This window comes from Gopherus evgoodei, chromosome 5 (genome assembly GCF_007399415.2).
Source record: "Gopherus evgoodei ecotype Sinaloan lineage chromosome 5, rGopEvg1_v1.p, whole genome shotgun sequence".
NCBI lineage: Eukaryota > Metazoa > Chordata > Testudines > Testudinidae > Gopherus > Gopherus evgoodei.
In genome coordinates this window covers 106,104,993-106,126,430 of record NC_044326.1, presented here as the reverse complement: position 1 = coordinate 106,126,430, position 21,438 = coordinate 106,104,993, and the positions used below count along the sequence as shown (strand labels likewise).

Genomic DNA, 21,438 nt, shown 5'->3' with positions numbered 1-21,438 from the left:
CAGTGGTGGCAGCAGATCTCCTAGCCTTAGGGGTAAGAGGCTTCTCCTCCTCTGCTGTAGAAGGTGATTCCTTCTCTCCTATATCAAGAGGAGGATAACGGTCTTTATAGACCAACAGTCCTTGATTAAAACAAAATATTCCATAATACTTCCAACAATTCCCCATCCTATGTGTATCCTCTCCTTTAAATCCAGAGGGAAAAAAACAGATGGGGCATACAATGCAATTTGTTCAGTACTGTTAGAAGCTGTATATGCAATTTTTTAATCTGGAGTTACATAAGTGTCCCAAAATATGAGTTACTACTATATAGTACTACTATACTACTAAATTCGCCCCAATGCTTGCTCTGAAGTGAATTTGCACAGACAATATTTCAGTGACTTAACTAATGAACAAGAAATTGGATACAATCAAAACATCACACTTACCAGAAGATCATGTCATAGATTAAGGGCTGGACTGAGGCAGGGCAGAGAGGCACCAGCCCTCAGTAATGGAACATAATCTCTCCCCAGCACTCAGGGGGAATATGTATAATGTGTCATCACCACCAGGAGAAGGTATGGAGATTGGCTCACTCTATGTTGCTGCATCCTTCTTCTCAAACCCCTTCTGAACGTTTTCCAGCTATGAAGGAGTCAGGAGGCTCAGTCCCACAAACACTGAAATTGTTCATGTTCCTTGTAGAGCAGAAAGGAAAGAATATGTGGGGGAATAATTCTTTTTTCTTCCCTCTGCTCACCCACCATGGCTAAGGCCAATCTAGCCTTAAATGTATGATCTTGAAGCCCTTATCTAAGCAGGAATATTTAAACCAATAGTTGATACTCCTGTAAACAAGAACTGAAGGACTGGAGTCTTTAAAGAAAAATCTAATTACTGGATGCAGAGCAAAAATGTAGATGAATGAAAAAAACAAAACAGTGGATTCATTCAGGGAAACTTTCAACATAAAAGAACAAGATTAAAACCTTTTTTTTTAAAAAAATATGAGCTAATTATAATGCTATGGATTAATTTAACTAAAGAACATCTGTTTGTACATGTCTCTCTGATGAGATCTATGTGAAGACTTTGTGTTGGTTAACTTTGAAGTTGTAGATTTTTATCTAATCGCTTGTATATACATATCTCATAGGTCTTGTACATATCCTGGTAAGAGAGACACTCCTGGGACCATTGGTACCCGCTCTTAGTTTCCTTATTTCCATTTGACTTGTACCTAGCCACACTGCATTCTTATTGCTTTTGTTGCAAGATTCTCCACTGTGCACATTTTCCATATTGAATGTTTTAAGAACTTTAAATGGTCTATATCGTATCTGTTTTCTCCACAAAACTAAGAAGTTTGGGAATTTTCCCCCTCCCTCTACTTTATTTCACGAGACAGCCAATTAGTAATGATAACTCTGAAAAGCCTGGCAGAAATTTATCAATCATTTTGTGTCTGTGGTTTGCATATTACAAATTTGTGTAAATATTCTAATCGGTCATTGGACTGAATTTTAAAAAAAATAAACTGTATGTTCTGGTATATGTCAGTCTGGTTTAATGCTTATACTTTCTTGATTTGAGGGACTTAATAATTGCTAAATCATCTTCCTGGCCAGAATACTACAGCACATTTCTCTTTAGCAGATAGCATATCTTTAATTCCTTGATCTAAGAGGATTCATTATTCAACATTTACCTTTGTTTATCCAATAGTTAGCCATTTTCACTCTATTAATCCAGATACTTAAATGATCTAAATCTTTCTGTATGCCTTCTTCTTCTGGTTTGCTATCCTCATATACTACTGTCTTCAAATTGAAGTATCTTGCCTTCTAGCACCATCTTCCATATCAGCCATAAACAATAAAAATTAGTATTCTAACATCAAACTTTATAATACCAGTCTGTGTATTTTTCCCATTTAGAAAGTTTCTAGTTATCTGGCTGCCTTTTGTTCTCTACCTCTTCCCAATTCTCACTTTCTGAATTTTTCTTTTGCAAAGTTAGCATCAATATATTAATGAACCTCTTGTCTCCTTAGTGGGCATTGTGTTAACTCCCATCGCAACATCCAGCTAGCAGAGGGCTGAAGACCATAATCCCTCCAGCCAAAGTCAGGGGGACCTGGTTCAGGAGGGAGACAAAGGCTGTAGTTGAGTAGGATGTGGAGGCAGAATCATGGAATCTGGCTGTGGAAAGAAACCCAAGCAGCTTCGAGGTAGACTGAAGAGCTGAGAGCCAGGCTGGGAAACAGCTGGTCGCTGGCAAAGGGACCAGTGGTAGCTGCAACTGGTGGACAGCCTGCAGTGGCCCGTAATAGGGGTACTATATGGAAGGACCTGAACACCACTGCAGGTTATGGAAAAAGGGCTGCAGGCCAATGTATGGTTGCCTCCAGGAAAGAGGTGTCTTAAATGAGAATTCCAGGCACTAAATGAATCCCAGCCACCTTCAGACCCCTGTATTGGATTGTGATACTGTATATAGGTGCTACTAAAATAGCAACATAATTACAGTGATTAATAATGCAGGTACTCATAATCAAGGAATGCTGTGAGATTATTTCTGTTTTTAAAACTGTTCATTAAAACTCATTTGTACCACATTGTACTCTGTTGATTCAGTTGCTTTCTCAACACGAGAAGTGTATAGGATTAAGCTCAATATTGTTATGAGACAGGGAACCTTTTAGTGAAGCCTTTGTGCATATTAGATTAATATACTTTTAAAGTGTATTAAACTAAACAGCCTGACGGCATTCTTAGTGCACAGTCAGAGCGTCCACACAGGGTGTTAGGACAAAGTAGCTAGCATGCTTTAAATCCACACTCTAGCATACTACACACTAACTTCCCTGCACATCTACCAATGTGATTTATGCCTCATGTGCCAGCAATGCCCGTCTGCCTTGTACATTGGCCAAAACCGGACAGTCTCTATGCAAAAGAACAAATGGACACAAATCAGAAGTCAAGAATTATAACATTCAGTAACCAGTCGGAGAACACTTCTACCTCCCTGGTCCTCAAAGTCACAATACGCCAACAAAAAAAAAACCTTAAAAAACAGACTCCAACGAGAAACTGTAGAATTGGAATTAATTTGCAAACTGGACACCATTAAACTAGGCTTGAATAAAGACTGGGAGTGTATGGGTCATTACACAAAGTAAAACCTATTTCTCCATGCTAATTTTTCCCCCTGCTGTTACTCACATCTTCTTGTCAACTGTTGGAAATGGGCCATCCTGATTATCACTACAAAAGTTTTTTTTCTCCTGCTGATAATAGCCCACCTTAATTGATTACTCTTGTTATAACTAGTATGGTAACACTCATTTTTCATGTCCTCTGTTTATATATATCTTCTTCTTATATTTTCCACTGCATGCATCCAGTGAAGTGGTTTTAGCCCACAAAGCTTATGCTCAAATAAATGTTTTAGTCTCTCAGGTGCTACAAGTACTCTCATTCTTTTTGCTGTTACACAGTAACACAGCTACCACTCTGAAACTTAACTTCCCTGGTAGGCCAGATCTAAATTGCCTGTTGTGTGTTGAAGAATCACAAAGCACCTACCTGGAATTCCTTAGCCAATCCTTAACTTTTATTTAAAAACACAGAAACTCTGAGGATTTGATTAGATAAAAAGCAGCAGTCTAACCAGCTCTTCGTTCAGTAAGAATATCTTCAGATTTTGACAGAGGCAGAGAAGAATATTACAAGCAAAAATGTACATATTTTGTCTATTTTAGACAACAGGAATACAAGCACAAATTATGTTTGAACTAACTCATCGTGAGTTTGAACTAATTCATCAGACATAGTTAGCCTTTTGGGGACAGATTACAATGTCGTGCAGAGCACATATCTACAGTGTCCATATCACAGAACCCCCTTTCTAGAAATAGCCTATAGGTAATATTTTGGACCATTTGTGGGGTGTTGAGGATCCCTCACACCCCCTGCTGACCCCACTGTTAGTCATTTATGCTGTCCTCTCCCCTCAGTTCATAGCACATGAGGGGTTCCCTGAGTCAAATAAAAAGACACAAAGATCCTCTCTTCTCTCTTTTCCTTATGAGAGAGGGAATCAGAAGGAAACAGAGAAAGAAAAGGTGGCCTGTCTCCCAGGCTGTCTTTCTGGAATCAGCTGTATGAGCTTGTTCTATCAGAGTCTTAGTGGGGTCTATCTCCAGTCCCTCCTCTGGGGACATACTGTCTCTTTCTCAGCTGACCTATCTCTGTTGTCATTAGTCTCTGAGTGGGGCAGCCCTCCTCCTTTTTTTTGCACATGGTAGATTTTCACTTTTAAGCTCCTCTACCTCTAGGCAGAACAAACTTTGCAGGTGTACCTTGTTAACGGCCCAGAAGAGCTCATTAGTCTCTTCTTCCATCAGAGTGAGGGCATGTCCCTTCACACCATTCCACAGAATTTAATATCAATTCTGCTGGAGAATGCCATAAGATATAGCATAAAAATATGATATCTTACTGATCAGCAATAGTGATCTTAAGTTCCTAATAAAGCATTTATCTTATGTACAGAAACAAAGTAACAAAACTTCTACTATTTCCTAGCTGTAGCCTACAACTGAGGCTGTTCTGGTCTCCTTTTTTTAATTTATCCAGCATGCAGTGCTTCTCAGAAAAATAAATGGATGCAATAAAGAATGGAAGACTTACTCTGTGGCACAAAAAATGCCTATAGACAAGACAACCAAATGTTACAGGTGAAAAATAAAGCACAGAACAGCTAAAAAGCAGTTCAGTTTACGTACCCATAACAAGACCATCATTTGCTTCTATCCTGGTACTCACACCAAAAAACAATTTTCTGGAACAGGCTCTGAGCTTGTTGACTCTGAACAAACTGAGCAAGGAAATAGCTCTTTTTGTATTTTTAAACATCTATTTTATTCTGTGGTTCCTAGTCAATATAATGGTAGTTGGAATCATCATGACTAATGGTCAAGTCATTTTACAGGCCTTTTCTATTTGCATAAACCTCTCATCTCCCTTCTCACCCTCTCTTTTTTCCCCCACAATATTTTTCCTACTTATATCCAAATTAACTGTGATGTGCTAGATCAGCTCCACATTCAGTATATTATTTGTCTCCCTAAATTTAATATCTTCCTTCAGTCATACCTCCACTACTACTGAGACTGTTTCTCACTGTACTATATCTATGTCCTCATATTTTAATATTGTAGTTTACATCTTTAATCTTAGTGGGACTTCCATAATCTTGTTTCTTCATAATTATTATTATTAGTCTCCCACTTGTCTGCTTGGCAGTGAAAAAAAATCTTTAGTTTTTGTTTTACCAAGGATGTTGTTGAACCCATTATGGAAACCATTGTTTCAACTATATCTTCCTCAAGCATCTGTGTGCCTTTGTAAATTAATAATTACCTTTAACAACTTTGTGTTTTGTGTACATTTCAGTCTGGCTGTGTACACTTTTATGGCTATTTATATCTACTGAACCACTTTTTTTTCTAAGTCACATGTGGGCAAGATTTCAAAAGTAACTAGTGATTTGGGGTGCCAGACTTGAGACACCTGGGCTTGGTTTTCAGAGGGTGGCTGCTCAGTACTTTCAGATAATCAGGATCTTTTAAGATATATCAACTTGGACCCAAAAACAGCATCATGGGCTAGATTCACCCAGCATTGAAACACCTAATTTCTAGGCACTGTACCACCTTGTGGAATCTACAGCCTTGAATTAGGTCGCTATGCTCATGATACAATGCATAGGGAGAATTAGGTGCCCTCTCCAGATATAGAGGCACCTTACCATTTCTTGGAAGAACAATGCAGGCACCTGCCTAACTCTACACAAAATGGCTGAGGAGGACGACATGACAACTCCTCCCTGATCACTTTTAGCCCAGTGATTAGAACATTCACTCAGGTTATAGGAGACCCTTATCTAATTTCCCCCTCTGCCTATTGAGGAGAAAGATTTGAACTGGGTTTCCCACTTCCCAATGGACTATGGGATATTTTAATGTGGGGCTCTCTCCAATCTGTTCTGTTGAGGCCATTCCACTTTGAATAAATAAATAATTAAATATGCATTAAAGCAGAGACAGAGTGAGAATGATTCTGTAGTCCTGTGGGAGATGAGTTCAAATCCCTGCTTCCCACCAGCCAGAGGGAGAAACAGATACTGCGTCTCCCACATCCTGAGTGAATGCTCTAATCACTGGGCTAAAATAAGGTGGAATGGGTACCACCAACACTTCGTCCTCCAGCATTGGTGGCATTTTGTATGGAGCCCAGTCTGTTAGGTGGTCTCAGTAGATTGGCTACTGGATTGGACCCTATAGGCAAAATAGGCAGGGTGAGGATCCTGCCTGGGCTTAGTTTTAGGCCTGGGTGTGAGGACTGTGCGCATGTAATAATAAATAACTAAATAAATAATTTTCCATTGATGAAATCCCTTAGGAGCTTGGGAAGGTTAGGTGACACGAGTGGGGCTTTTGAGGATTTAAATTTTGAATTTATATGCCTAAAGTGGCAAAATGCACCTAACTCCCTCTGTTGATCTAGCTCCAAATCACTAGTCACTTTTGAAAATCTTGGCTATAATACCAAATGTTAACTCTGCCCTATTCAGAAATGACTGTTGCTATCCATAAAACATACAAGTTCCTTCTAATATTTCTGAGATTGTCATACTGACCACAGAACCAGCAACTATAGTTTGTGGTTATATTCCTTGCCTTCAAGCTTGTACCTGTAAAGCAATTGTGATTCAAGCTGTGTTACTGTTAAATATTGTCATTAATAATTTCAGTAAGACATTATATCTTACCCAATATAGACTGTAAACATTTTATGTCATTAGGTAATGCACTGAGGCTTTTTTTACATCATAATAGGTTTATTTATCTACTGTGTTTTGCATAATTAGCTGCTAATGAGCCTCTAACTTTCACTGCTGTAAGGTCTAGATATCCATTCCTCTCTCAATGAATTCATTTTTGCTGTCTCATTAACGTACTAAAAAAACTGAAAATTGTATTTAATTAAAGGTTAAACTACCTCTAGCTGGAGTCATTAATAGGCTGATAAGTGCCAAGGAAAATACAAGAACTTCCTTTGTCAGTCAAGGGGAGAACATGAAAACTAAAAGGGCCCACTCTCATATGGTGAAAGAAAGGATGGTATATTATTATCTCGTTTATTTTTCCTTCTTAAATTATTATTTTGCAACTGCCTTGCAGCCTGAAAAGGAACAAATGAAAAGAGTGCTTTTTCTAAGAAGTTTTAAAATTGCTTTTGTATCTATTGAAATAATTTCATTCAATGCCTTCCACTTACAAGAACACATTTGGTGGCAATGAGAAAATGTCCTTTTATCCAGGAAGCGCCAAGAAACATCTTCAACTTCAGACTCCTTAAACTTCTCTTTGTGTCCTCAGCAGTGCTGACAACCCAAGAGTTAAGAAATTGGGTGATGCCCAAAAAATCATGAGATTATCTTAACATCATAAGATTTTTAAAAATATAGAGTTTGGGTCTTTTTATTTGCCTTCTGTCTTTTGAGTCTTTAGGATTCACATTTCCCAGCCTTTCTTCACAACCAAGAGGGCTAGAAGCATACTTTAGATCAAGGGTCAGCAACCTTTCAGATGTGGTGGTGCCGAGTCTTCATTTATTCACTCTAATTTAAGGTTTTGTGTGCCAATAATACCTTAACGTTTTTAGAGATCTCTTTCTAAAGTCTATAATATATAACTAAACTATTGTTGTATGTAAAGTAAATAAGATTTTTTTAAATGTTTAGGAAGCTTCATTTAAAATTAAATTAAAATGCAAAGCCCCCCAGACTGGTGGCCAGGCCCCAGGCAGTGTGAGTACCACTGCAAATCAGCTCATATGCTGCCTTTGGCACGCATGCCATAGGTGCCTACCTCTGCTTTAAATGTTCACAGGGTTTGTTGTTTTTTAATACATAACTTCAAGACACATGCAATAAAATCATAAGTGGCAGACTGCCCCAGTTCCTGATCTCTGCAAACTCTTTAAGAAATTAATCATGTTACACACTTAATTTTATAAATTTGTGGTCTAGACAGAGATGAGAGAGCAAGAGGGGGAGGGCACATCAGAATCAACTACATCACAACCCTCTCCTTGTGCTGGCGAATACATCAGGACAGAAAAACAACAGGGACAGTACTAACCTCTGTGCATGCAACAATGTTAATATACCTGTGCCATTTCAGCTGAATAGTGGGGACTTCTTGCAAAGGGATTCCTCAGGGTGGAAGGTAAGCATCATAGACAATTGGCCATATCTACAGTTGCCGGGGATCGACGCTGCTGCAATCGATGCAGTGGGGGTCAATTTAGCAAGTCTATCTAAATTTTTAGGCACCTAAATACATTTAAAAATATGGTCCATAATTACACATTAAAAGCTTGTAAATCCGTCAGTGTACTTCTTTTTTCACCTTGGCTGATGCTACTAGATTTTTAGAGATCTATATATTTATAGCTTAAAATAAATTCTGAAATGTATCATTAGAAAATGCTGCAATTACTTGAAATACATATCTAAATCTCCCTTCATATTCATTTTTAGATAGTCTTTTTCCAGGTTTATGGTTGGGTTAAACCTCTTTGAAACAGAGATAGAACCACCACCTTTCATTTAAAATAGTTGTGAGAACCATTAACCTCCCTTACATAACTAGATAGCTAAACAATAGGAACTTCCACCCAGAACATGGGCAGCTCACCTCCCAAAACAATGGCCCATGCAAGGCACATGTGGGTGAAGGGGTTTTGCTGGCTATTGTCCTGTAAAGGTTTGTGTGCCTGTGAGAGAAATATCAGGAAGACCAGAGAAGCTGAGAAAGGATGCAGCATGGGGACACCAGACACAGCCTAAATAAGTGCTAGATCACAGACGCTGGCTTCTAATTTTCCCCAGGGATGCTCAACCCCCACTCATCCCCAGGCCCTGTCCCCACTCTACTCATTCCCCCCAAGGACTCACCCCCACCCTGCCTCTTCCTGGCCCTACTCCACCCTCGCCCTACCTCATTCTGCCCCCTGACCTGAGTGTGCCCCATTCCTGCTCCTCCCCATCCCTCCCAGCACCTCCTGCATGTTGCTGAACAGCTGCTCCGCCGTGCTCAGGAGGTGGGGGAGAAGTTGATCAGCAGGGGCTGCCAGTGGGCAGGAGTGGGGGAAGGGAGAGGAGCATGGCTGCTGGTGGGTGCTAAGCACCCATTAATTTTTCTCAGAATCAGCACCTATGTGCGGGAGCATGGCCCTAAGAAAAGCTGAGAAACAGAACTTTTAGGGCTGAGTGCTGCCTAAAAATGGCTTGGAGTTGTGAGCAAAGAAACTGTCTCCTGCTGTTTGATTCCTCTTGTGTTCAGGGAAAAAACGTCTTGTACATTTTTTGTAAATAAAAGGATTGCATCAAAGATCTCCAACTCCATCATTAACTTACCTAACAGAAACAACCTGCAAGAGTCTGATCTGGTCAAAGGGATGCCACTGTGTTGTAAAGTAGGTCTGAAAATTAGCACAAAAATCCATTTGTTAACAAGTGATAGTGAATAAGTATAAGTCTGAATGCAGAATTTAAGGAAGTAATACTTATCTGAGCAATGTCTAAAGTGCCAGTAAAAAAAAAATTAAAATAGATATCTGCATATTGTATTTGAAAGACAAAAATTTATTTACAATTTTCTGGAAATTCTGAATAGAAATATATAAGGAAAACAAAAAAGAGCATTTCTTCACACACAAAAATCTCTTTTGGACTAATTCATGTCTTCCTTTACAAACACAGACTTCTGGACTTCACAGCTTTACTTCACTCCTTGGCATAAATTGAGATCGACCCCATCCAGTGGTGATTCTGTAATATTGAAAAGTGTAATATACTACACTCCTAAATGTCAACATGAATTCTGTTCCTGACCTTTGATTCAGGTACTTCATCCTGATCTACTTAATGTGCAAAGTGCCTTAAATCTCTCATGAAAGCTTTTCCTCATATTAAATTAAGTGAAGATATCTCAAATGCTTAGCAGCTGATTTTCCCTAAAGATAAAAATCCAAAGTAAGCCAACTTAATTAAGAATTAATTCCCTTTAAACCACAGCCTGAATTGTTCATTTCTACTTCAGTCTCTGATCAATTATTTGTGGCACGAAATTATCTACCAAACATGGGTGCAAATTAATTAAAATGACAAAAAGTAATTTCACATATCTTGTCAGATTCCATCCAGTGTTTTTTTTTATTTCTACGTGTTAATAAAATGTATTAGCCTCTTTATAAGACTATCTGTAATGACTTCTCTATTTCTCTACATAGACCAATATTATCAACTTTATTATAGCACCATCTATTTCTCACTACCTGGCACCAAAGGGTGAGGTTTTAAAGGGCATCCTATGGAACTCCTTCCACAGGAGGCTGCTTAGCTAGCTGCTGAACAGGTGCAGAGAACCTTATAATATTCAACAACACTGTAAAAAAAAAATCTCTGATCAAGCAATCTTATTGCCCTTGAACAAAAAGAAGGAACTTCTTCAACCAACTACTGGTTGTTTTCATTTTGGAAAACTAACGATGTTTTGGCAGCTGAATACACCAGGAAAGCTAGCAAACCATCTTGGAAAATATTCACCACAGAAGGCTCTGGAACTAAACTTCTAGCTCCACAAGTGAGAGTAGGGAAAGATCACAACAGTGAAATACTGCTAGTAATTTAACAAATGTTTTCCTCCTTAGCTTGTTACAAACCAATGTAATCTGAGGCATGTACTTGTAGAGAAAGGAGAACCAAGGAAGGAGGCAATATTACTGGGCAACAAACATATGAAGCTGCTCTTTTACTGAGAGTGTTTTTTTCTGAAAAACATGCTGAAAAAACTGACAATATAGACTCATAGACTCATAGACTCATAGGTCAGAAGGACCAATCTGATCATCTAGTCTGACCTCCTGCACAAGGCAGGCCACAGAACCCCACCCATCCAATTTTATAACAACCCCTATCCCAGGATCGAGTTATTGAAATCTTCAAAATTGGTTTGAAGACCTCAAGCTGCAGAGAAACCACCAGCAAGCGACCCGTGCCCCACGCTGCAGGGGAAGGCGAAAAACCTCCAGGGGCCCCTGCCAATCCGCCCTGGAGGAAAATTCCTTCCCGACCCCAAATATGGCGATCAGCTAAACCCTGAGCATGTGGGCAGAGTCACCAGCCAGCACCCAAGAAGGAATTCTCTGCAGTAACTCAGTTCCCATGCCATCCAACATCTCCCCGCAGATCATGAACAGACCTATCTGGTGGTAATTCAAGATCAATTGCCCAAATTAACAATCCTATCATAACATTCCCTCCATATACTTATCAAGTTTTGTCTTAAAGCCAGGAAAGTCTTTGCCCCCACTACTTCCCTCGGAAGGCTGTTCCAGAACTTCACTCCCCTAATGGTTAGAAACCTTCGTCTAATTTCAAGTCTAAACTTCCTAATATCCAGTTGTACCCATTCGTCCTTGTGCCTACATTAGTACTAAACTTAAATAATTCCTCTCCCTCCCTAACGTTAACCCCCCTGATATATTTATATAGAGCAAGCATATCCCCCCGCAGCCTTCTTTTGGCCAGGCTAAACAAGCCAAGCTCTTTGAGTCTCCTTCATAAGGCAGTTTTTCCATTCCTCGGATCACCTTTGTAGCCCGTCTCTGAACTGTTCCAGTTTGAATTCATCCTTCTTGAACATGGGACACCAGAACTGCACACAGTATTCCAGATGGGGTCTCACCAACGCCTTGTATAACGGTACTAACACCTCCTTATCCTTGCAGGAAATACCCCGCCTGATGCATCCCAAAATCGCATTGCTTTTTTAACAGCCGTATCACATTGGCGACTCATAGTCATCCTGCTATCAACCAGCACCCCAAGGTCCTTCTCCTCCTCCGTCGCTTCCAACTGATGCGCCCCCCAACGTATATCCAAAATTCTTATTATTAATTCCTAAATGCATAACCTTGCACTTTTCACTATTGTATTTCATCCTATTTCTATTACTCCAGTTTACAAGGTGGTTCAGATCTTCCTGAATAGTATCCCTGTCCTTCTGCGTGTTAGCAATACCCCCCAGCTTCGTGTCATCCGCAAACTTTATTAGCACATTCCCGCTCTTTGTGCCAAGGTCAGTAATAAAAAGGTTAAATAAGATCGGTCCCAAAACCGATCCTTGAGGGACTCCACTAGTGACCTCCTTCCAGCCTGACAATTCACCTTTCAATACGACCCTCTGGAGTCTCCCCTTTAACCAGTTCCTTATCCAACTTACACTTTCATATTCATTCCCATCTTTTCCAATTTGCTAACAGTTCCCCGTGCGGAACCGTGTCGAACGCCTTACTGAAATCTAGGTAAATTATATCTACCGCATTTCCTTTATCTAAGTAATCCGTCACCTTCTCAAAGAAGGAGATCAGATTGGTTTGGCACGATCTACCTTTACTAAATCCGTGCTGCAATTCGTCCCAATTACCATTGACCTCTATGTCCTTGACTACTTTCTCCCTTAAAATTTTTTCCAAGACCTTGCATACTACAGATGTCAAGCTAACAGGCCTATAATTACCTGGATCACTTTTATTCCCTTTCTTAAAAATAGGAACTACATTAGCAATCCTCCAATCATACGGCACAACCCCCGAGTTTACCGATTGCTTAAAAATTTTCGCTAACGGGCTCGCAATTTCACGCGCCAGTTCCTTTAATATCCTCGGATGGAGATTGTCCGGGCCCTCCGACTTCGTCCCATCGAGCTGTTCAAGTACGGCCTCTACCTCAGTTGCGGTAATATCCACTTCCATATCCACATTCCCGTTTATCATCCCTCCATCATCACAAGGTTCACTAGTCTTATTAAAAACTGAAGCAAAGTACTTGTTTAGATGTTGGGCCATGCCTAGGTTATCCTTAATCTCCATTCCATCCTCAGTGTATAGCGGCCCCACTTCTTCTTTCTTGTTTTCTTCTTATTTATGTGGCTGTAGAACCTTTTACTATTGGTTTGATTCCCTTTGCAAGGTCCAGTTCAATGCGGCTTTTAGCCTTCCTCACTTTATCCTACATGTTCTGACCTCACCAAGGTAGCTTTCCTTACTGATCCTGCCTTCGTCCACTCCCTGTAAGCTGTCTGCTTTTGTCCAATCCCCTCTCTGAGTTGTTTGCTCATCCAGTTTGGCCTACGACTCCTGCCCATGGTTTTTTTCCCCTTCTCGGGATGCAGGCTTCCGACAGTCTCCGCAGAGTGTTCAACATATGGAACTTAAAAAGAAGGAAAAGACCTTTTAGGGAGGATCTGGGGCTTTTCTCCTCCAGCGATGTTTTTTAAGTTTCTACCATCTGGACACAATCTGGTCCACTATAAATGCAACAAACTGCTTTTTTGGAGGAAGAGGGGGGGAATATTTTTCTCTCTCTGATATTTATAATCTCCAGGATAATTTAACAGTCCACAGAGTAGGGTCAATTACATGACAGGCAAGAAAACATCCAAAACTTCTCTTCAGCATGGTGGCAGATTTTTAACAAGAGAGTATGGAAACCCAAAGAGTCCCTTTCATGATTTTTCCATTCTTGATGATCTCTCTGATGAACATATGCATCTATGTAAATAGTAATGAGAAATACAGCACAGGTCAAAATATTAGAGCATGAGTCATACAGGTTTGAAGAAAAGGGCCACAATTTTCAAAAGCCCGAGCCTAACTAGGGCACCTAAATCCACATTTAAGCAGCTAAAAATGACATTTTAAAAAGTGCCTAAATAATTTAGGTGCACGAGTCCTATTGAATTCAATGTGTGCTCCTAAATCACTCAAGCATTTTGGACAATCCAGTCTTCTGATGTCTGAATATAGACTTAGGCCCCTAATTTTAGGCTCTTGAACATTTTGTCTGTTATCTGTAATTTTTGCAGCTCATATGAATGCAGAGTTTATGTATAAATTGAATTTTTAGGACTAGATCATCAGTCTGAGAACCCTAGCGAGTTCAGCATTTAGACAACCTGGCCATCGGTGCTACGCATAACCAGTGCTAGTGCACAATGCAGATAAGGCCAAACATGCTCACAACATTGAAGGCTAATTTGAGAAACTAACAGATAGTAAGAGTACTGATACAGAGAACCTTAAATATTGTTTCGTTCTCATCCTTAAATTCATTTTTGTAGTTCAAATATTAGATTTTTGCTGTACATATCTCTCTGTGATATAGCAACAATGCTACTTTAAAATACTGTTTGAGGAGACATCCAATGTAAAGAATATCTTTACTGAATATGAAGGTTGACATCCTGCACTCCTACTAGAGTTTTGCCACTGACTTCAGTGGAAAATTTCACCCCAGATGTCCAAACCTAACAAGCTATACCTGGGCATGGCTCATGACAAGAGTTTTTTCTAGGACATGTCACGTTCTAAGGCCCCAAGACTGCCAGTCGGACTTTATCCTTGCATGCAGCCTTAATAGAGTCAAAGAGGCTCTGAAACGGTGCAGGTCCTGCCCATTCAAGATAAGGCCCTTGGTCCCCAAACCCACATGCAGCAATGAGGTACTCAGTATCAGTAGGCTTCTTTTTGCCTGGCAGAGGGAAAACTGATTTGCTGAAAATACTTTATAAAATTCTCCAAAAGCTGACACTTCTACTCATAGGAATTGGTTCTGTTGAAGTAATCAGTGTTTGAGCTGCTTTATAATCTTTAAAATAACTATCAATGGTTTTGGCAGTTATCTCCAAAGGACCAAAAAAGAGGAAAGACAGATAGGACAAGGCCTTTCTGAAGAGATTTTCTTAATCGCCAGGGCTCGAAAAATGTTCCTGACACATGCTAACATAAGGACTGAGTCTACTTCTCAAGGTGGAAGAATAACTTCTGATCTTTTCCAACTCATACTTTTTCCTGTCCCTAGTCACATGATTTGATTCATATTAAGTTTTGGGGAATAAACTGATCACCTAGGAAGGAATCTGCCCACTGTTAGCACTGCACAAATAACTAGCTGTGTTAATAAAATGGTTGTCAGAAAACAAATTAACAAAGAAGGATTAAGTTGATATTTTTCACGAGTAATTCTTACCCATGTAAGAAGTCCAATTTTCACATGATTAGTCCTTGAAAAGTCCATTATTTATTGTTTGACTAAGGATTACTTACATGGGTAAAGGCTGAAGGTTGGTTCCTGAGTAATGTTAATTTTGTTAAAATTAACTAATGTGAGAATTTCAAGGTGCATATATATGATCTTAATCTGAATAAAATTGAAAATGTTACCTCATCTTTATTTTAGCAAACTACTGTAAAATGTGCACATCTTTTTACATAAGTGAAGCTGTCATTAGCTTATGAGAACTCGGCACAACAAATGTTCTTATATTATCACTGCAATTTTTTAAAAACCTAATAGCAATGCTTCAATTATATTATCTCTAGGCTCTATGCAATCTTTATATTGAATGAATATCAACCTGAGTACAATGTTTATCTATTTATGCTCAACATTTTTAGTTTATGTAATTTGTTAAATGTATGTAACATTAATATAGACAGTTCCAATCTTGCTTTATTGAAGTCAGAGGGGAAAAAAAAAACATTTATTTCAACAGGATTTAATTTGCATAGATTAATTTATTCTGGTGATAGTAAGAATACAGAATTTTGAACATTACAATTTATCAGAAACTTAACTGTATGTACATAAACAGAAAGTAAGCAAAGATGTATGGCTTCTTAAATTCTAGATACAGCTAGGCAAGCAAGGGCCAGATCCTCAGCTGACAAACATGAAGAGACAAACATGAAGCTAAGGATCTGTGCCTTTGACATTACTGCTAGAGGTAGTCATTGTATGTATAGTTGATAGTTCACAATCACTGCTTGGCACTATATTTTTTGCAGTAAAATGTAATTACTCTATAAGCCACAGCAATTAAGATTATACTCTTTAATAAATTCTCGTTCTTAGCATCACTTCCTTGACATATATCCTCATACCCTCCTTCCCAAAAAAGATGTCATCTATGTTCTCAAGGATGTACCATTGAAGGACAATGTGAGTTTTTTCCCTGACAGGAAAGAGACAGCATCTATAAAGATTAGCTTGTGCAGCCAAAAGTTCAAGTTGTTGCCAAAGACAATTCGCTGAATCCCATCATGAGGTCCCAAATCTCAAACAACAGTAGCATGTAAAATAACTCTGGAAATGCCTTGTGGGACTTGTCCCGGTGATTTTATTTGCGCTAGTAAGATTGATTAATGGGAAATGGTTAATCTGGAAATTGTCCAGTCCTTTCCAGCCAGTAGACCCGTTACAATTTCTGAAGCTTTGGTAATATGAAGTAAAGGAGAACAGTGGTTTACACAACAGTCCTTAAGGCTTAAATTCTTATACAGGTGCAATGGAAAGCCTTTTACGTGAGCACTAAGCAAAATGTCCTCATTGGCTTTATGAAAACCAGCCATGAGAACACTGTAATCCACATACTGTCTGTCCAAAATGTCTCAGTGCAATAGATCCATATTTACAAATTTTAAAATATTTTCCATAAATAGTGCATATTTCCCCCTTCCTTTACTGATAAGACTTGGAATATTACCTTTGCCAGTTGCAGTTTCCATGTTATACTGAAATCTACTGGATTCTAGGATTGTAATAATGTCCTGTCTCAGTTGTGAATACTGGTTGTCCGCCAACACCAGGACCACAGGATCAGTTCTAGATCCACCAATGGGTTGATCTCTTTTCATTTCAAGTAGACAGTACAATAAAAATCTTGATGTCTCCACATTCCAGTTTTGGGAAAGTTTTAGAAATTTCTATTTCTTGCTTGTATCCATTATACAAATACTAAAGAGAAACAACAATGCTTGTCATACAAAATAAGGCCAAAAGACCAATCAGTCTTCAAACATGTCTATGATAGTGATTTCCAACCTGTGGTATGTGGACCCCTACAGTCTACAGGCTATGCCTGATATTTCCAAAGGGGTCTGCAAGTCCATTCAAAAGTTTGTAGGGATCTGTAAATGAAAAAAAGTTTGGAAACCACTGGTCTAGGAAATCTGACCACAGAGTTCATGGTTTAGGACTTTCACCCTGCCTGTCTTGATAATTACCTGTGTTCCGAGGGAAGAAGGACATGTTTTGAAAGCAATCCTTAACAGCTCGTGTACCATTGCAGTAAGTAACTGATTTGTTAAAGTGAATTTGATATATTATCCATAAGTCCTCATTTTCAGTTAGCTGTATGCTAACTATGCATGGCATAGTACAATCTCTAAACTCGCTATATGATGTTGTGATCATTACTATATCCATTACCTGTTTAATTTCTACCTGATATAGTAACTTAGAAGAAGAATTCAGATTTCCAATGGCAATATCTGAAAAACAAAACAAAACCCACACAACTGTATTCTTATTACAAATAGATTAAAATAATCAAATAAAAATGTAAAGTCTGCTCATTTACTGAAAATCAAGAGTAATGGCTAAGATACAAAATAGTTATCTATAATGAGACAAAACAAATTACAAGCAGTTTGAAGTTTCATTACTGAATAGGAGTATACAAAAGATACTGTAGCACATCTGCAGCCACCTAATTCTTAACGGAGGTCACTATTCAGCACACTAAAGCCCTGATCCAAAATCTACTGACGTCCATATGACCCTTTATATTGACTTCAATCAGGCCCTATGGCCATTTGGAACTTCATGGCAGTAGTGATGATACAACCCTGGTCCCGCTGCTCCAGAAACATAGGGCTTGTAATACAGGGAAAATCATCATTAGCTGTTGGCATTAGGGACCTATGACTAAAAGTTTAGTAGTTTTGAATCCATCCAATAGAAAGGAGAGGTACATACACATTTACACTAACTTACAGCAGGTTTAAAAATGGTAAAAAAAATTATGAAATGTTTGAATTTAAAATAAAAGTGGCCAGCTCTGTACGCAGGTCAAAAAATGGAAAAAATTTTAACTACACCCTACCCGAAAACTCTGAAAAAAATTGTTAACATTTGAAAAATTCAAATCATGTTGACCAGCTCTACACTAATCAGCTCAACATTTATTATTGGGGCTACCACAGTAGAAATAATAAGCAGTTAATAATTTGTTAATTCAGTCCCACTAAAATATAAAAGGTGTATCTTTGGGACCCTTTCTTCACTGAGCCCATTTAAAAGACTCAGCCAGCTTGAATGATTCAGTTCTCTATTCAACATGATCTGCAATGCATCTCACCCAGACCCATCAATTAAACCAGGACACACTGATGGGGAAAGAGAGAAAAACTATTTCTCTGCTCTCAAACCCTACGGCAGCAGCTCAGTAGAGTGCCCCCCACCCCAACCCCTTTCAGACTGTTCTTTCTGTCAGTATGTCTGTGTTTTAGGCAGAGACAATTCATGTAACTTTTGAAAGTGCTGAAAAGCACCAACTGAAAAGGAAGTGGGACCAACCTTTTTAAAAGAAAGTGAAGAGTATACATGTTGGTGCATGCACCCACACATACAATATTATTCACGGCCTTTAGATGGATAGATCCATCAGACTGGAAAGGTAGTTCCTTGTTAGCTGTTTATTTGAGCCCTAGGAATGACAGAATGTAGACTACCATGTGGAGAACTGGCCATAGTCTGATACCATTTATACCAGTGTAAATTTAGATTAACTTCGTCAAATTAAATTGAGTTATATCTGTGGGCAAGTGACATCAAAATTTGGCCTGTGAGGATGTTACATATGAATATATTTTGTTGGAAGTGAATTCAGAGATCATGCATTCTTCTCACACCCATGTGATTGATTAGGTACTTCCCAATGATCTTCTGGGTCTGTCATGGTGCTGTTGCGCCATTTGCTTTCAGATTTAGACAGCTTTTTAGCAGAGACCTATAAATGTCATTTGCTGCTACCAAGAGAGACAGCTAAAGATGTCCCCTGAATAATGGAGAGCCTTCAGTCATTTGGAAGAGTGAAGTAGTGATTCAATATTGATGTGTAACTAAGTGAGCTAGGGCCTGCAATTAATCTAACGTTTTTCCAATTCATGAAGGCTTTGTCTTTGCTTCTGCATTACTCGTGACTATGTAAATATTCTAAAATTACACATTTTTCTTTACATTACAAGTAAAACAGCAAAAAAATGTGACATATATTTGTAAGGAAAAATATAAATGGAGCATTAAAGCTTTGGCAGTATCAGCTGCAGTTCTACTATTTTACTGGATGTTATTTGTTGATACTGTAGATGCTCCTGATAGATTTTAGCAGAAAATAAGTCTAGCATACATGAATTTCAATACTAGTTATATTTCAACAGACCTGTCTTACATAGTTGTCAGTTTTTTTAATTGGTGGCTGGACTTAAGTAATAAGGTGGTTGTTTTTTTAAGTGGAAAGCATGCTTGTTTTAGGGGCAAAGGGCTCTTGAGAGTATAATGATAGAAAGAGAATTAGCAACAAAAGTACCCTAGCCACAAGCATCATGGTGAACAGGAGAAAAAGGCAGAATTTAAAACAGAAAGGAAACTCTAGAAGCTGGAAAAATGCTCATTGTATTATATCAGAAAGTTAGTGGGAACACTGTGTGATTCTTTAACCTTATGAAAGATACAAATGTATCTATTGGAGGGGCAAGGTATTAATCCAAAACACAGGTATACAATGGGAGGGTGGATAATAGAATGCAGTAATGCTGATACAGACTTAGGGGTGACACAGGACTAATAATGAGATAGAGAAGAAGACAGAAAAGCAATTGAGGTAGCTCCTAGGTTTACATATATCTTTAAACCTGGGAATATCACTGAGAATGCTATGGTCTCATTCATCAATGATTACCTCCTGCCCGTGGACCAAAATCAAGACCCCATGGGCTCTGCATCAAGCTGGACCTAAGTTTTGCACCAAGACTTAACTTTCTGCAGTAGTTTCAGATTAAAAAAAACAACAACAAAAAATTTCCATTAAATTAAAGATGATTATGAATAATACAAGGATAGCATTCTTTGTGCTATTCAAATTGGAATTAAATAGTTTGTAACTATGTGTAACTATTAATTAATATGGACAGTTCCAATTAATTTAATAGTTAATTAAATAGTTTGTTACTCCTAAATTTGTAATTGTCAATGTGCTGCAGTCATTAGTATTGAAAATACTTAAATAAATAATATAAATTATTGAAGGAAGCAGGAGGATTTGGCATCTGGATATGAGACAGTTGAGCATTTTGCAAAGGTATGAGAGGCAGTTTGCATTTGTAGAACAAGCACCTTAATTAGGTATTAAAATGACAGCACTGAAATAGTTAACACAACAATGAAATTTGCATCTTTAAGTCTTAGAGTCAATATCACATAAGAAAGACAGTTCACACTTCTCAGATATATTGTTTCAGGTTCTAAGAAAGACCTCACTGCACTAGTTTATTCTCAATTTATTCATAAACTTTGATTCTATAACACTGTTCTGGGAAAAGGTAGATACTTCAGTAAATTCTCCAGCAACAGGGTAGCTATCATTCTCGTGTCCTTGTGCCACAGAGCTGGTGAGAGCTCATCAGACAGTCCCATAAATGTGGCTTTCCTCATGCGAAAATTCTGCAGCCACTGCTCATCATCCCAGACGTGCATCACGATGTGATCCCACAACTCAATGCTTGTTTCCCGAGCCCAAAAGTGATGTTCCACTGAGGTCAACACCTCCATGAATGCCACAAGCAATCTAATATCGTAGTTACTTTGTGTGGCGAGATCAATGTCGCGCTCCTCTTGCCTTTGCAGTTTAAGGAATAATTCCACTGCCACTCGTGACGTGTTGGTCAGAGCCAGCAGCATACTGGTCAGTGGTTCGGGATCCATTCCTGCAGCCCGAAAGAGGCGGAGCACGCAGTACAAAAACCATTGAAAGATGGTGCCAAATACAGATGGAAGCACAGGGATTGCTGTGATGCAAAGCAATGCATCATGGGGCATTGGGACTGGACCCAGGATTTGCAGCAAACCGCTCCACATTCCCACAAGTCTTAGTGGCAAAAGAGAAAGAGGTGCTCTGTGGAATAGCTGCTCAGAGTTCACCGCTCCAAATAGCGTTGCAAGTGCCAAAAGTGTGAACATACTATTGCTCATGCAGCTGTCAATGTGAACACACAACAGCAGTTTTCCTTCTGTGATCTCTCAGTGGCGCTGTAACTGCTGGTGCTGTAACTATGCCAGTGTAGACATTAGAGTGACCAGACAGCAAATGTGAAAAATTGGGACAGGGGATGGAGGGTTATAGGAACCTATATAAGAAAAAGACCCAAAAATCAGGACTGTCCCTATAAAATCGGGACATCTGGTCACCC

The 21,438-nt window shown here is 38.9% G+C and overlaps 1 pseudogene; it reads right to left on the bottom strand.

Moving 5' to 3' along the window:
• The window catches only part of LOC115652688, a 96,740-nt pseudogene that overhangs the window by 37,979 nt on the left and 37,323 nt on the right, over nucleotides 1–21,438 (bottom strand).